The following is an 18,781-nucleotide window of genomic DNA, read 5'->3' as shown; positions in this document are numbered from 1 at the left end:
TTTGGTTTGAGGTATCATTAAGGAGAATGCATAACCACGTGGTTCTGGTATGTTTGGAAATCTTTTGTGTCACTTAGTTCAAAATAAAATATCTGAAATCAGGGAACATTAGTCAGTTATAACAGGTGGCCAACAGCAAGTTACTTGGAGATACTGGCATAATAAAAATGAAGAGACTCAATAGTTTTGACATTCTTATGACAACAAAAGAAAAAGAACTGTGTATGGGACTATGGGGGGGGGCGGTATATGGGCAGAGAAAAATTTCTTAGAACATACAGAGAAGGGTTTAAGTCAGAGCAGGTGCCTTGAGATTGTGACCTAGAGAATGTGTTACCTCTGGTGCCTGCTTGTTTTCCCAAAGGCTTAGTAACAACCGGGTAAATAAACCCAGAGTTTGTGAACTCACACAGTCACGCAAGGCCCACTTGTCAGCATCCCTGTACAGAGGAAATCAGTGGTATCACTCACTCCTGGGATAACTTTCACGGGGTGCTAAAAATTGTGGCAAGTCAATGCCTAAAAAATCTCTACGTCTTGCCACTTGCCTTTCTCAATAGGGTAGAAAGGAAAGACAACTCAGATTTCATCAGATTTGCCAGGAGTCTTTAAGATTTTCAAGCCCAAAGCCTTCATTGGACAGATGAAGAAACAATTTGGCTGTGAGATATTAGCTTATTTGTCTAAGGTCACAAGCAGTTTGCAACAAAATTTTTACCTAGTTCTTCTAAATCCCAAACCAATGTACTTTGCACTGTTAGACATTGATCATCAAAAGATCTTTAAATCATAAAACTCAGTGGAAGTACAGCTCTGTACTGCTGACCACTTCCAATAACAATTATATTGGCCTCTTTTTGAAGATGATAGACACTTACAAATCAGTCTTGAGTAGTATAATTATGCATTTCTAATACATATATGGAATAATTTTTATTATTCTAATAAAGATTGTTATAAGGACTGAAATGCCTCTTGAATTATTTTATAACACACCGTAATACCTAGGTTTCTGACTTTATTAAACTTCTTGTAATCTTCGCATTAAAGAATCATGACATAAGGGGCGCCTGGGTGGCTCAGTTGGTTGAGTGTCCGACTTCGGCTCAGGTCATGATCTCGCGGTTTGTGGGTGCGAGCCCTGTGCCGGGCTCTGTGCTGACGGCTCAGAGCCTGGAGCCTGCTTCCAATTCTGTGTCTCCTTCTCTCTCTGCCCCTCCCCCACTTATGCTCTGTCTCTATCAAAGATAAATAAACGTAAAAAAAAAATAATCATGAAATAAAGATAATATACCTTATTTTCCTTTTATCTAGAAAAGATTATGAATATTCATCAGTTCTGTTTTTTTTTTTTTTTTTTTTTTAACATTTATTTATTTTTGGGACAGAGAGAGACAGAGCATGAACGGGGGAGGGGCAGAGAGAGAGGGAGACACAGAATTGGAAACAGGCTCCAGGCTCTGAGCCATCAGCCCAGAGCCCGACGCGGGGCTCGAACTCACGGACCGCGAGATCGTGACCTGGCTGAAGTCGGATGCTTAACCGACTGCGCCACCCAGGCGCCCCCATCAGTTCTGTTTTATTTGTTCATTTGTGGGGAAGTTTTTTGGTTCCACATATAAGTGAAATCACATGGCATTTTTTTCCATCTGAGTTCTTTCACTTAGCGTAATACCATCAAGACCCATCCATGTTGTTGCAAATAGCAAGATTTCCTCCTTTTTTATGGTTAATACGTACATATAAACATGTGTATGTGTATATATAAATGCTATGCATGTGTGTGTATATGTGTGTGTGTATGTGTGTGTGTGTGTGTGTGTGTGTGTGTGTGTGTGTGTGTGTGTATATATATATCTCACATTTTCTTTATCCATTCATCCATCAGTGAACGTTTAGGTTCTCTTCATATCTTGGCTATTATAAACAATGCTGCTATGAACATAAGAGTGCATATATCTTTTTAAATTAGTGCTGATATATTCTTTGGATAAATACTCAGCAGTGGAATAGCAATGTTTTTCATTATTTTAGCCCTCCACAATTTATTTAGCCCTCCACAATTATTTTAGCTACACCAATTTACATTCCCACCAAAAGTGTCTAAGAGTTTTCTTTTCTCCACATCCTCTCCAACACTTGTTTTTTGTTTGTTTGTTTGTTTGTTTGTTTGAGAATAGCCATTCTAACAGGTGTGAAGTGATATCTCATTGTGGTTTTGATTTGCATGTACCTGATATTTAGTGATGTTGAACATCTTTTCTTGTGCCTATTGAATCTATACCTCCTTTGGGGAAATGTTTACTCAGGTCCTCTGCCTATTTAATTGGATTGTTTGTTTTTTGTTGTTGTTGAGGTGCAGGAGTTTTTTATATATTTTGGATATTAACCCTTTATCAGATACATGATTTACATAAATCTCCCATTCAGGATTGTTCTTTCATTTGGTTGATGCTTTCTTCACTATGTAGAGGCTTTTTAATTTGACATAGTCCCTTGTTTATTTGTGTTTCTCTTGCCTTTGAAGTCAGATCCAAAAAAATATCACTAAGACCAATGTCAAGAAGCTTACTGCCTATATTTTCTTCTAGGAGTATTATGACTTCAGGTCTGACATGCCAGTCTTTAATTCATTTTGAGTTAATTTTGAGTTACTGAAGACTGTTTTTCCCCAATGTATATTCCTGACTCTTTTGTCGTAAATCAATTGACCATAAATGTCTGGGTTTATTTCTGGGCTCTCCAGTCTGTTCCATGGATATATGGGTCTGTTTTTATGCCAATACCACACTTTTTTGATGACTAGCTCTTAGTAGTATTCTTTGAAATCAGAAAGAGTGATGCTTCTCAAGATCACTTTTATGATCCAGGGTCTTTTGTGGTTCCATATAATTACTAGAATTATCTGTTCTAGTTCTGTGAAAAACGCCTTTGGGATTTTAATAGGGACCGCATTGAATGTGTAGATTGCTTTGAGCACTGTGAGCATTTTAACAATGTTAATTCTTCTAACCCATGAGAATGGAATATCATTCACTTTATTTGTGTCTTCTTTACCAGGGTCTTGTAGTTTTCAATTTACAGATATTTCACCTCATTCATTGAATTTATTCATAGGTATTCTATTCTTTTTTATGCAATTGTAAATTGGATTGTTTTCTTAATTTCTGATAGTTCATTATTAGTTTACAGAAATGCACGAGAGTTCTGTAAACTGATTTTGTATCCTACAACTTCACTGAAAAAAAAAATGCTTTTGCTCATCCCATAGATTTTAGACTTTTGTATTTCCATTTTCAAGTCTTTTTGTGTGTCAGGGGGGTTGATTTATCTTTTGATTTCTTCATTGACCCATCGGTTTCTCAGTAGCATGTTGTTTAAGCTCTACATATTTTTTATTTTTCCAGTTTTATTCCCAAAATTGATTTCTAGTTTCATATAATTGTGATTGGAAAAGATGATAGATAGGATTTCAATCTTCTTAAATTTACTGAGACTTGTTTTATGGCCTAACGTGATCTATCCTTGAGAATGTTCCATGTGCACTAGAGAAGAATATGTATTTTCTGCTGCTTTTGGATGGAATGTTCTATCTATATCTATTAAATCCATTTGGTCTAATGTGCAATTTAAGCCCAATGTTCCCTTATTGATTTTCTGTCTAGATGATCCATCCATATCCATTGATGTACAAGGGGTATTAAGTTCTCCTACTACTATTGTATTGTTCTCAATTTCTTCCTTTAGGTCTGTTAATATTTGCTTTATATATTTAGGTGCTTTTCTGTTGGGTGCATAAATTTACATAATTGTTTATATACTTTTATTGTATCCTTTTGTTATATTCTCTTTATCATTATGTAATGTTCTTCGTTGTCTTTTATTAGAGTCTCCGCTTTAAGGTCTATTTTGTCTGATGTAAGTATAACTACACCAGCTTTCTTTTTGATTCCTCATTTGCATGGAGTATCTTTTTCCATCCCTTTACTGTCACTCTTAGTGTGTCCTCAGTTCTGAAGTGAGTCTCTTCAAGACACCATATAAGTGAGTTGCATTTTTGTATCCATTCAGCCACTCTATGTCTTTTGGAGAACTTAGTCCATTTACATTTAAAGTAACTATTGAGAGATATGCCATTATTGCCATTTTCTTGATTGTTTTCTGCTTATTTTCAATAGTTCCTCTCTGTTCCTTTCTTCTTCTCTTGATCACTTCCCTTCTGGTTTGGTAATTTTCTTCAGTGTTATGTTCATGTTCCTCTATAGATTTTTGCTTGTGGTTACCATGGGATTCATATATAATATTGTATATACAGAAGTCTATTTTAAGTTGATAATAACTTACATTTGAGCACATTCTAAACACTCTACATATTTATTCCCCCTGAAAATGTTGTGTTTTGATGTCATATTTTACATCTTTTTATTTTTTGTTTAATTATTTAATTATGTTTTGTTTATTTTAATTACTATGTTATTGTTAACTTTACTACTTTTTTTAAATTTTTTAATGTTTATTTTTAAGAGAGAGACAGAGCATGAGCAAGGGAGGGGCAGAGACAGAGGGAGACACAGAATCCTTAGCAGGGTACAGGCTCTGAGCTGTCAGCACAGATCCTGATGTGGAGCTCGAACTCATGAACCATGAGATCATGACCTGAGCTGAAGTCGAGCATTTAACCAACTGAGCCACCCAGGCACCCTACTTTTATTTTAACCTTCATATTAGTTTTATAAGTGAATAATATACTACCTTAACTACATATTTGTATTTATAGTAAGATTTTTATTTGTACATATTTTCTTGTTACTAGCCAGTGCCATTTCTTTTCAGCTTAATGAAGTCACTTTAACATTTCTTGAGGGCTGGTTTAGTGGTGATAAACTTCTTTACTTTTGCTTGACTGGAAAACTTTTTATCTCTTCTTTAATTCTGAATGATAACCTTGCTGAGTATAGTATTCTTGGGCTTTTTCCTTTCAGCACTTTCAGTATATCATACCTTTCCCTTATGCCTGCATAATTTCTGCTGAAAAATCAACTGATAGCCATACGGCAATTCCCTTGTACATAACAAGTTGTTTCTCTCCTTCTGCTTTTAATACTCTTGGTTTAAATTTTAACATTTAAGTATAATATGTCTTGGTGTGGATCTCTTTGAGTTCATGTTATTTAGAATTCTCTGTGCTTCCTGGATCTGGATGTCTGTTTTCCTACCCGGGTTAGAAAAGTTTCCAGCCATTATTTCTTCAAACAAGTTTCCTACTCCTTTCTCTTATTTTTTTTTTCTGGCACCCCTATAATATCAATGTTATTCTGCTTGATGTCCTACAGATCCCTTAAACTATCTTCACTTTTTTTTTTCTGCTCTGTGTGATTTCTACTGCCCTGTCTTCCAAGTTGCTAATCCATTCTTCTATTGCATCTCATCTCCTGCGGAAACTCTCTAGTGTATTTTTCAGTTCAATTACTGTATTCTTCAGCTCTGACTTCAGTTTGGTACTTTCTCATATGTTCTGTCTCTGTTGAAGTTTTCACTGTGTTCATCCTGTCTTCACTAAAGTTCAGTGAGCATCTTTATGACCATTACTTTGAACTCTTTATCAGGTACATTATTTATCTCCATATCATAAGGTTATTTTCTGAGTTTCTGTCTTTTTCTTTCATTTGGAACATATCACTGTGTCCTCATTTTGAGTGGCTCTCTGTGTGGGAAATCAAATATCTATGTCCTGGGTTAGGAGATTATAGGGAACTCACTGCAAAGCAGAACATTGCTTTCTGGTCTTGCTTAAAACAGCAGGCCACGTTTTGCTTATTTAGTTAATGTATATCTAGGGGTTAGGTCCTGCCTATGCTCATAAATTCCTTAGACCATGTTATCGAATGGAATATTTTATCCTGTCTTGTTTTTCATGCTTTATGTACATTCTGACTGTCATGTAGCCCACTGATATATTGCACAATGTTTCCCTGAATGTATGCTCAATAAATATGGGAGCTTGAGAACAGCTCGGGGAGAGTTCCCTTAGCCTCCCTCTCACCTCTCTTGACTTGCGCAGAGTCTTGAGTAATCCTTTCTGCGGTCCTCAGCTTTTCTGGACAAAGCTGAAAGCCGAACCCACATCGCTGTGTTTGTTTCTATGTATTAGGCAAAACAGCTATTTCTCCCAGTCTTGAAGGAGTGGACTTGTGTAGGAGATGGACCTTATCATTCAACTTTGCCCTACTCTGGTTGTTTCTCAAACCTTTGTGATTTTCTAAGTAGCCTGATTTCTTCTTTTTTTTTTTAATTTTTAACATTTATTTTTGAGAGAGACAGAGAGAGAGAGAGAATGCACATGCATGAGTAGAGGAGGGGCAGAGAGAGAGGGAGACACAGAATCCAAAGCAGGCTCCAGGCTCTGAGCTGTCAACAGAGTCCAGAGCAAAGCTCAAATTCACAAACCGCAAAATCATGACCTAAGTCTAAGTAAGACATTTAACTGACTAAGCCACCCAGGTGCCCCCTGATTTGTTCTTCATAGATCCAAGTTGTTGAAGGTGTGCCAAGATGAGTCAGTATCACAAAGGAACAGATAATGCCTAGTTTAGCTGTAAGTCATATCTGCAGGCAGAAGCTTTTAAGGCATGTAAATATATAGAGTCATAGGAGTCCACTATCATAAACCCTACTGGCCTCAGACAAGGAGATCTGAAGGTATCTCCTGAGTAACCGTTGCAAAAATCATGGCTTTAGATGTAAGCTTCTTTCTTGGAAATATCAGTGAGCTATGGAAAGGCCAAGGGAGGGTACTAATGTGGTGTCTCCCTGCCCATGTTCCCTGGGGGCAACTCTGTAACCTCTGGGATTTGTGGCAAACCTGAAGCCTGTCCCTCAGGCTAAAGCTCCAGGACAAGAAAATAATGAAGAAATAAAGAATGGGGGGATGTTTCAGTCTGCTATTTGTGCAGTGTCTGGAGGTGGTAGCCTGCCAAGGACTATTTCTTCAAGTATTTCAAACCCATGGGTCCCCAGAAACACAATCTCCCCTGGCCACCAGGGCTGGGCACTCAAGGAGCATTCCTGGGGGTAGGCTGTACAAGCCCACCAGCTGTGGTGGGGCAGGCTGTGGCTATGACATTGCAGAGGGGGGTGCTCCCACCAGAGCCATAGGCTAGAAAGAGGGGGTTGAAAACCCCCTTAGGCAAGAAAAGAATGCAAAAATGGCACCTACCAGCACCTCCATCCCTGGCAAGAGTCCAAACAGGTTCCTGCCTTCCAGGCAGACACTTTAAGATTAACAAATGAGTCTCCTTCTCATATGGGCCACGTGCCTTTCAAACTATTGCTTCTGGGCTAGGTCATGGGGTGAGTGGGTCTACACAGGATGCCTTTAAGCGTAGATTTTCCATTCCCTATAATCATATAGTTCTTCTTAAAGTAAGCCCTACTGGTTTTCAAGGCCATCTCATCTCTCCAATGCAGTTCCCAAAGACTGGGGTGCCTGTGTGGGGCACAAACACCTCATTCTTCAGGGGCAAGCTCCATATTACGAAATCCCTCCCAAAAGTGGGTCACTACACCTCGTGTGGTTTCTTCCAAGACCATGTGTCTGCTTCTCCTACCTGTCTTGATGTGGTCCTTTTGTCCTTTGTTGTAGAGGTGCTGTTCAGCTAGATTTCAGGTCATTTTCAGAGGGAACTGTTCCATATGTAGCTGTAGATTTGTTGTGTTCATGGGAGGAGGTGAGTTCAGGATCCTTCTATGCCACCATCTTGAACTCTTTGCTTTAATTCTGATACTCCAATTACTTGTATGTTAGACATTTACATTATATTCTACAATTCTTATCCTTCCTGTACCTATTATACATTCTTTTATTTCCTCTCTGTGCTTCAGTTGGACAGGTTCTGTTGAGCTGTCTACCAGATTATTGTTCCTGCATTCAACTGTCAAATACACTTACTAAGTAATTAACTTAAGATATCATATTGTTCCGTTCTACAATGTCCATTTGATTCCTTTTATAGATGGTACTTCTGTGGTAAAAGTATCCATGTTTTTTATCCATTGCTACTCAGTTTCTCTATCTTCTTGAATACACTAATCATAGCCATTTTTAAATATTTGTCTTATAACATCAATTGTTATCACCTGTGAATATGTTCTATTGACCCTTTTTTTTTTGTCCTGATATATATTTTTTGGCCAATTAGAGTTAAATGAATGTCAGGCACTGTGTTAAAAATTGTAGAGGTTCCAGATTACATTATCTTCCTCCAGAGAAAAATTGCCCTTTTTTCTGCTAGGCAGATAGAGTCAGAGTTGATCATCCTTATCCAACCAAGGAATAATCTGCTTGGAGGCTGGGCTGTAGTTTTACTAAGGCTCAATGAACCTCTAGAAGTTTACTCCCCCTAGGGTGCAGTCTTGTACGCTTCCAACTAAATAGCTAATATGATCACCAGGATCATTATCCCAATAGTTCTTGAACACTAATCTTTGTTGCTTCAATGCTGCTTCCCAGAAGCTCTTGACTTTGTTTTTGTTTTGTTTCCCTCCCCCCGCCCCAGCCCTTCATTCATTTTCAGAATTTAGCAAAGGTAATAAGGAAAAAGTAGGCTGTGTTTTGAATCACTTTTTTTTTTTAATTTTTTACTCCACTCCTTTGAGATGACCAAAATTCTGTACATTTCTTTTTATAGTAACAGCAGCCTCTACCTGGGCAGAGGCCCTATTCTCTACTTCCTTAAGCCTGGTTTTGTTGTTGTTGTTGTTGTTGTTGTTGTTTGAGTTTTTATTCTTTACTTCCTACCCATGGCCAAAAGTAGGGCATTTTCCCAGAGAAAAGGTATCTATCAATCATCAGCTCATATTTCCATGGTTGTTATCATCTCTGAAATTTTAGCCATTCTAGTTTTCATTAGATCAAAAATTCCCTGATGCATTTAAGTGTAACTTTTTACACGGTTATCGATATTTTCCAGTTGTTACAAACAACAGTAATATTCTATCCCCCAAGTCACTCCACCCTATCCAGAACCCTAGTCATATTTTTGTTCATTGTAAAATAAATTCCACCAGTCCCTTCAAAAGTTGTCATGGAAGACAGACAGATGGGGAAGTATTATATTAAGTAGCTGAGAAGAGCTTTGTACAGTGCAAAGGAATTTAAAATGCTACTTAGAATACTGCAAAATCACTGTATTGCAGCCTAAGCATAACGCCACAATGAGTATGCATGTCACCAGATTTTATATAAAAGACAAAGAAGAACAAGCAATATACCTCTTATTTCCAGCAGCAAATCTTGATGCATAGCCCTGAAGGAAGAGGTGTCTTACAGCAATTCTATAATATAACAAGGAAATGACACAGTGATGTTCCATGTTGTTCATGTTTTTGGGGGTATGGATTTGCTTTTTTTTGGATCTATATACTTAGAAGATGACAGCAATATTTTTCCTAAAACACGTAAAATCACTTTGATATAACTGTCCTTATATGTATGAAATTCTTTAAAAACCATTCCATTTGAAGTGCCTATTCTTCTATCTTATGCCATAATGGATCTCATCAGTCCCCATACTAGTATCTAAATGAAAGCCTGGAAATGTTTGCAACTTCAAAGTTTAACTTTTCCATATTCATTCATGAAAGCAGCCAATGAAAAGTAAGAATATAAATCTCTTTCTTTCTGGGATATATTCTTTTTTTTTTTTTTTTTTTTTAATTTTTTTTTCAACGTTTTTTATTTTTGGGACAGAGAGAGACAGAGCATGAACGGGGGAGGGGCAGAGAGAGAGGGAGACACAGAATCGGAAACAGGCTCCAGGCTCCGAGCCATCAGCCCAGAGCCCAACGTGAGGCTCGAACTCACGGACTGCGAGATCGTGACCTGGCTGAAGTCGGACGCTTAACCGACTGCGCCACCCAGGCGCCCCTGGGATATATTCTTAACAAACATGATATCTGGGATGACCTTCCAACTTTTCAAAAGACCCAGTCTTTATTATATAATTAAAGAGTTCCCATCTTGCTAGTAACTGAAGATCAATGGTGATAGCCTCTAAAACTGGAGAATTTCAACTTAAAAACATAGGAGTAAAACATTGTTTCTAGAGTTTGGATTTTATGGGTTTGTTTCAAGTTACTGAGGCAGTCATAAGGAACATCATACCACATGTTTTGCTTCTAGAAATATGAGCGAGGTTCCTTGATGCTTATGGATTTCTGAATTTATGCAAAGTCCAAAACATATGGTACTGATGGTCATCTATACTATAGCAGGAAAATGAGGAAATACTAAGAAAATTAATAGCATAAACTGAGATATAGAACCATAGACTAATTATCAAAGGCCCTAGGCTCTAGGCCTGGTTCTATCAATTACTAATTTTGTTACCTCCAGCAAATCATTTAACTTCTGTAGCTCCACGACTTCTTATCTATAAAATGAGGCTTAAAAACTCCTAACATATTTTATGGGGATCATAATTGTTGTGAGGAACAAACGAGAAGGTATTTTTTAAAGTATTATACTTGAAAATGAGAAAGCACTATGCAAATGTTTAAGAATCAGTATTTGTGTAACTCTAAGAGGTATTTTTATCCTATTTCAGAAAACAAACTATCTTCAGGCACTTGAAAACCTCGCCAGCTTTCATTTGCATAAAATTATTATTCTAATTACAAATTATTTCCATGTATTCATTAAAGCAGGTTCATCAGGGCATCTATTAAGCAATTCTTTATTAGCTTAATTCAAATTATGTATATGAAAGTAATAAAGCTGCATTTCTCTTTCAATAATAATTTCAAAGAGTCTCCATTAATCTAACTAACTGAAGTATTACTCTAAATTGTATGCTTTCTGATTGTGAGAGAGGAAAGCCTACATTTGTGACATAAGTTCAGTGCAAACTCCAACAGTTACTGACACTCTCTTTGGTGACAATATCTAAATATTATGGACATGCTTTATGCTATATTCTGCGATTTCCATTTCACACTCGAGAAACAGCCTATGTTTAAAAAAAAGAAGGTTAAGTTCAAGAAACATCACTGTATAATATTGAGTAGCATGAAGAGACTAGAACTTACAACTCCCTGGTCTCCAGCTCATTTTACAGTCTTGATAATCCCTCAATGCCCAGCCCACCTGAATTACGGACACGAAGAGAATCAGGTAAAAAGATATTTATCGCCTTGTGTTTAAATGTATCTAAATACGGAAAATAAAAGAAGCATATCTTTATGGCCTGACACCTCGTTTCTCCCCTTCCACATTCCCCCTTCCCCAAATACACCAGCATTTCTTGAGCACTCCAGGAAGCTTGCCTCTTCTGTGTCTTTGCTATTCTCTTGGCCTGGACTGTCCAATGTCCACCAAAATCCTCCCTCATCTTCGGGCTGTGAAGCCATGCCTTGCCATTATTCCGCCGAATGTTCGGCCTAGTAATGGTAAATTGTTCACGTACCTGCCTCTTCAATTAAAGTATAAACTCCCTAAAGACAAAAACAATGCCATATTCATCTTCCTATCGTCCATGGCACGCTAGAGTTTGGCATATGCTTAAAAGGCAAGGACATGAAAGCAAAAAATGGATGAATGAATCAATGAATGGCTAGATGCTATAGAAGGCCAAGTGACAGACACAGTATTTTAAAGTTCTACAGATTGATACCTATAAGCTAGCATACACTTGGCAGGAGAGCAAATTCAAATTATAAAAAAAAATCTACCTAACTTATAAATCTATCCTGATATAGAAATAATATTATCCAATCTTATCTGGTATGAATATCTTGGATATTATCACATAAAACTTGATTCAATTGTCCACATAAAACTACTGTGGATATGAACCATTAAAAAGATTTATGTTCCATCAATAATCTGTCATTTTTCATGTGTCTCCAAGTCATTTTTTATTTTCAAAAGTCTCTAGTACCTGGACCCAGGGGAAAAAGGGACCAGCAATAAAACAGCAGTGCCATAACTAAACAAAGTGTTATTTAGCCATATAACTTTGAGGTAACATAAAATTACCAAAAGTCATGCTTTTGAAATATCTTCCCAAGAAATGTATTAAGTGAATAAAACAGAATATTCCTTACTTTTCTGAGTAAACAGTTTTACCTATATTTCTGCCTTCATGTACATAGATAAAAAGCTAGAAGAATACACAATATAATGTGATGCACAATATACAAGCAGTTATCTTTGGTTGGTTAGATTACAGGTGAATTTTTTTTGAATTCAAAATATTTTCTGGACTTTCTCAATGTTATAAAAAAAAAAGAGTCTTCTGTTATTACAATCAGGAAAAAATGCCTATACATTATTTCCATTTAACGAAAGAAAACCTTCAAAGTCTCACGCAAAAAGAACGGGGCATGATTATCCCGGAAGGAGAATCCAGTGTCCCCCTACCTTACTATGTGAACCTAAAAGCCATTTGATGCTTGCAACCTCAGCCTCTTCATTTTTAAAAAGAGGTGCTTGGGTAGATGAGCGCTCACAAGCCATGAAGCCATAAAACCCTGGAACTCTAAGCAAAAAGCAGATAGCCTTCAAGAGCCTCGGAAATCAGTTCCATCCTTTACAACAAGACAGGATATAAACATGAACCAAGTAAATAAGGAAACCAAAGTAGCAACTGCAAGAACCACAGAAATCCCCCAAAGACCAAATACCATCGCATTACAACACTGTCACCCAGATTCCTTACACTCACAGAAAGGCCCCCTGTCCCTTGAGTTGATTCCCTTGAAGGTTAATTAACTGCTTGCTGTCTGGGGTATTCTCGAGATGCTAAGGCGTCATTTGGGGAGGGAATATAAAAGTTATACTAAACAATAATATGCGATTTATAGTCTGGATGTGGCACATACTGTATGGGCTTACTTTTATTTCACAGTTAATCTCGCAGCTCACAAAAGTTTTATCGGATTGGAGGCATGTGCAGTATTCCCTTTATAAAATTTTATAGTCCCTTGCTATTTTCAGGGGTTTGTTTTATAGGCACAATTTGCTGCTTTAATCTCACCCAATTGTCATGTTCTAAATCATGGTGAATAAAAATGTCTTAAAAGGAGAGCTGTGCTGAGGGTAGTACTTAATTACACTTAGTGCCTGATTTAAATGTTATCTGGGCATTGCCAAGTGCTGGGCACAGAGTAACCCAGCAGTGCAAATCTGCATAAACCGACACAAGTCATTACTGGGCCTTTAATAGCAAAAGCTCACTCGCGCTCACTCAGATCACACTCTGGCAGCATTCTGATGAAGGTGGGTCCTCCCGTCTTCCATCAGGATCGGGACAAATTAAGGCAGCTAATGAACTAGCTCCAATCGCTAATGTTCTCAAAGTGGGAAAGCACGGGTTTCATCTTTGAGCCCATCGCTGAACAAGGCAATTTCTGGTACATCTCTTAGAGGAGCTTCCCTAATTTTCACTCAGCCAGATGCTACTGATGAGGAATATTAGGGTGGGAAAGGAGAGTTTCACCTGAGGAAAGGCCATTCATTCTTAGGAGTCAATTATGCTTCAGCAAAATTCAAGAGTGCTTAAAACCTGCATAGCCTATTTCTTATGCATTTTCTTTTAGGTGTGTGAGGGAGAAAAATGAAAGAAGAGAATCGAAGGTGTTCTATGGCATCTCCAGTTTTAGCATGCCCCCTGGACCCGGCCCCTGGCAACATCACCCCGCAGTCCCTTTAATGAAATACTCCTTCCTTATTCCTTCTACCAATACACCAACTAATTTCTGCGCCATAGTGATTGTTTCAGAAAGGGGCTTGTGAGCCGAGGTGAACCGATCCAAAGCCTCAAGACTCTCCTGCAGGAGAGATGTTCTCTGGCTGCTTAGGTGGCTACGCCGGGAGTGAGCGAGTCTGGGGCTGTCTGCCTGGGAGCACTGCCAAACAGAGGGACAGAGCTCACAAAAAAGGTGAAAGGGTCTAGGTCTAGCCGTGCCTAACGAAACATCACCCAGGCTTTTGGGAGTCAAACCCATAATCCTCATTTTGCCTTAAGCTAGGGGGACTTCAGTTTCTGACATTTGCGACAGAATGAGTCCAAACTAAAAAGAGACATTATTGCAAGTGGAACAAAGTGTTTTCTTCAGAAGAGCAGCACTATCCGTCCTCCTTTTTCTTTATTGAACATTTCCTAAGTAGTACACATATAGAGAAAGAGAGAAAATACGATCACATACTCCAAACAGATGTTGTCATCAATGACAAATACTGCTTTCACATCCCCCAAGGTAACATCAGCTAACTCCCAAAGGGCCAGTCCAGCACATAAATGGAAAAGTATATGGGAAGCACTAAATAAATGGAAACTAGCAGCAAGCATAGTAATATCTGGAACACTCAGGTTATTTATACTGAGAAAGGCTTAATTTATAGCTCTATTGATCTTACGGTGGAACTTATCTTGCTATTTATAGATAAATATACTAAAGACTATGAGGATGTTTTTAAAGAGACTGGTGAAGTCGGTCTGAGTTTTCTTATGCCTTTGTGTGCATTTTACCACATATGTACACATGCAGAATAAGGTATAATGGTTTATGAGTTTTAAAACCTACATTCATGGTATCACAGTATATCATTTTACAACTTCCCTTGGTTGGCCTGAATTAATTTTTTTTAATTTGTCCCTGTATACAAATAAATCATATATATATATATATATATATATATATATATATATATATATGATTTATATTTATAAAATCATATATATGATTTATGTTTATAAATTATATATAATTTATATACATAAATATATATTTCGCTTCAAGATTTCTTAGGCATTTTATTATACAAATAAATCACAATTTATCAGTTTCTCTATAATGGCCTGTTAGGCGTTTTCGTTCATCAATCATTCATTAGAACAAACAGTATTATGATGAATACCCCAGTAATACACACATCCCTTATATGCAAACTGTGTGAGAATTTCTCTGAAGCATATAGCCAGAAGTGGATATAGGAGCCATATACAACTTCAAATTCATTATGTCATAACAGATTGGTCTACAAACTGGACAGACCCATTTTATATTCCCACCAGCAATTTGAATATCCTGACAATTGAGAAAAATAGAATCCTATGTGATTAAATAAAAATAAAATAAACTCATGTGAAAAATCTCACAACAGTGAAAGAATTAGGAATACCTGACTTAAAAGCACTATGTATAACCTGACCCATTTCATCCCGCTTTCTTGTTAATAGCTGATATTTGTGTATATCTTTATAATTTTCAAACCACTTTTAACATACGACTTTTTTTGTAGATGCTAGAGATAAGGGATCAGGAAAAAGGATAAAAAACATAAATGAAAAATGGGCTCTAACATCTTATTTTATAGCCAGGATCAACATTGCCCCACAAATATACCGTCACATCATGTTCCTAGCCCAAATTACCACACCAACTCCACCTCCTCCACCTCCTCCACCTCCTCCTTCTTTTTTTTTTTAGTGTTTATTTATTTTAGACAAAGAGAGCAGGGGAGGGGCAGAGAGAGAGAGAGAGGGAGACACAGAATCCGAAACAGGCTCCAGGCTCTGAGCTGTCAGTACAGAGCCCAAAATGGGGCTCAAACTTGCAAACGGCAAGATCGTGACCTGAGCCAAAGTTGGAACCGACGGAGCCACCCAGGCACCCCAACCACAACCACCTTCTAACTGGTCTCTCCCAGCTACAGCCAGTGGTCCTTCTAATCCAGTTGGATCATGACTCTCCTCTGCTTCAAACACCTAACTACCCACTCAATCCAAATCCCTTTAACATTGCTGGATACTGTCTGCCTGCCATATTTACCTGCCTAGCATCACCTCTTGCCCTGACCCTGAAACTCTCCTCACTCCAACATTACTCAATAGCTATTAGTTTTGCTTTTTCCTCACAGGTCTTCAGACCTGCCTGGAAATCTCTCCTGTCCACTTCTATCTACTTGCTCCAGGCTAACTTCTATTCCCTTTTTGAGTTTACAGCTTAGCTAGGACTCCTTCCAGAAAACCTACTACAACTCCCCAAATCTGGAAAGGGGGGGGGCATGTCAAAGGCACACAGAGCACTCTGCTCCAGCAAGCCTGGCACCTAGTCCTTACAAGAGCACACTTGCCTCATCTGTATATTTCTCCCCACTGGATTGGGAGCCTTTCTAGAGCAGGAACCCAGGCTGGTTAACTCACCACTATCATACTCATGATAGCCTGGGCCAGAGAGGGGACATCAGGAGAAAGCAAGACCAAACAAAGTTGCTAACTCGATTTTATCTCTTTTGTGTTCTACTTTTCTTGTTTCTTCGGTTTGTCATAGATATAGCTGCAGATTATTCCTGTAGCTTTGTTGCTATCATACATTGTATTCAAAATAATTCACACTCTTCATTTCCACACAGGGGATAGAATGTTTTAGCCTAGCTTTCCTGGTATTTGAGGTCTGGAGAGGGAGATGCTTGATATTGTTGCAATGTTATTTTCAGCATGAATTAATTCTAGACTGAACAAGTGTTGTTATTAATCTGGGGCAATTAATCAGTCCTATTCTAGGTTGCTTGGTTTTATCATGTGCTACTGGTTTCCACTGTGACAAATACAGAATGCTTTCAGGGACTATGCTTTTAGACTCCATGAAAAAAAAATCCCTTCTAGATCCTTTTTTCTCACTTAGTGTTTAAATTTTTATTGGTTTCAGGAGAATTTAGAATTCATCACTTACATATAACACCCAATGCTCATGCTGAAAAGTGCCCTCCTTAATGCCCATCACCCATTTAGCCCATCTCCCCACGTACCTCCCCTCCAGCGACCCTGTTTGTTCTTTGTATTTAAGACTCTCCTAGTGTTTGCGTCCCTCTCTGTTTTCATCTTATTTTGCCTTCCTTTCCCCTATGTTTATCTGTTTTGTTTTTTAAGTTCCACATATGAATGAAATCGTATGGTATTTGTCATTCTCTGACTTATTTCACTTAGCATAATACCCTCTAGTTCCATCCGCATTGTTGCAAATCTCAAGATTTCATTCCTTGTTAGAGCTGAGTAATATTCCAGTGCGTGCGTGCATGCATGCATGTACATCACATCTTCTTTACCCACTCGTCAGTCAATAGACATTTGGGCTCCTTCCATACTTTGGCTAGTGCTGCTATAAACATTGTTAGAGTGCATGTGCCCCCTTCATTTTTGTATGCTTTTGATAAATACCTAATAGTACAAATGCTGGGCTAGAGGGAAGTTCTATTTTTAATTTTTTGAGGAACCTCCATACCATTGGCCAGAGTGGCTGTATGAGTGTGCATTCCCACCAATGGTGCAAAAGGGATCCCCTTTCTCTGCGTCCTTGCCAACATCTGTTGTTTCCTGAGCCATCAATTTTAGCCATTTTGATAGTTTTAGGTGGCATCTCATTGTGTTGGAGTTTTTTTAAGTTTATGTATTTATTTTGAGAGAGAGAGAGAAAGCAGGGGGGGGAACAGAGAGGAAGGGACAGAGAGGATCCCAAGCAGGCTCCATGCTGTCAGCTCAGAGCCTCAGGGCCCTGTCAGCTCAGGGCTTAATCTCATGAACCACAAGATCATGACCTGAGCCAAAATCAACAGTTGAATGCTTAACCAACTGAGCCACCCAGGCGCCCCTCTCATTGTGGTTTTGATTTGCATTTCTTTGATTGCATTTCTTAACTTTTAAAAATATAGCAATTCTGTAATTGGCCAAACCAGTCACCAAGCAGCTAGATTTCCTGTCCTAAATAGCAACACCAAAGGTCACTGGAATCAGGAATATGACTGTAGTATCACTTAAGAGCTCAATATTCATTTATGAATTCATATAAACTGCCCTTCAACTTTTTTTTATAGTTTAGCTCCGTATCACTTTAAAATGTTTAAAATGTTGACATTTCTTTCATTTGTCCTTGCCCGCCTCTTCAAGCTTTCATAGGATAGGAAGTGGTGTTTTTAATTTCCCACCAAGAGCATTCGCACTGATGGAAGTTCCCTTCCGCTCATACCAGCACTTCCAGACATGATTCACATACACTGTATCATTTCATCTTCAGAACATCTCACAAGAGCAGATGCCCATCTTTGAATTTTCAGATGACAGACCTGAGGCTCAGACACGTCAAGTTCTCTCCCTTTCCAACCCCCTTCTTGCCGCCCTCCCTCCGTCTCTCCTTTGCTGTCTACTCCTTCTAACTCTAGGATCAATCCTGTGATTTTAGACAATTATTACTTATATGGAGCTGGAATCTATTTCCCTGTGTACTGTTTTTCCAAAAAATAAAAAAAAAATGAGACTTTAGGCTTTATTTTATCCCTTACAACATTCAGGAGCAAGACGCTCTTGTGCACAAGAGCTCTTGCCATGCAAGAGATCCATACTCACCTCAGTCAGTTGCTAAAATTACTACTAATAACGAACTAGTCTCTGCTTGTTTAACTTACCGTCTCCCTAAATGAGCTTTAGCAGTGGTTTTTCAAACGTTCTGTGGCAGGAAAACCCTTTGTACAAAACTAAACCCAAATGCACATTAAGAAAAAAAAAAAAAGATAAAATGCTATGGCTCTGACTGAAACGAATGTGAAACATCTGGAGTTCATCTCTAAGACCCCTCCCTCTCCATCCACTTAGCCCTTCCTTCCCATGAGACCTCCATTTCAAGTAACCAACAAGGAATCTCTGGGCTTCATGGTATGTGGGTACAAGCCACTAACTACTAATACTCTTTTCATCTTTCTCTAGGCAGATGTGCTGGACTGAGTCTA

General features: G+C 38.2%; 1 protein-coding gene across 2 annotated transcripts in view; it reads right to left on the bottom strand.

Moving 5' to 3' along the window:
• SGCD (sarcoglycan delta) overlaps window positions 1–18,781 on the bottom strand; it is a 942,805-nt gene that overhangs the window by 874,554 nt on the left and 49,470 nt on the right. The window lies entirely within an intron of this gene.

Source organism: Puma concolor, chromosome A1 (genome assembly GCF_028749965.1).
Source record: "Puma concolor isolate L17-30 chromosome A1, mPumCon1.1.hap2, whole genome shotgun sequence".
In the NCBI taxonomy this organism is placed as follows: domain Eukaryota; kingdom Metazoa; phylum Chordata; class Mammalia; order Carnivora; family Felidae; genus Puma; species Puma concolor.
Note: the sequence above shows the minus strand (reverse complement) of the source record. Positions and strands in the feature narration are given on the sequence as shown.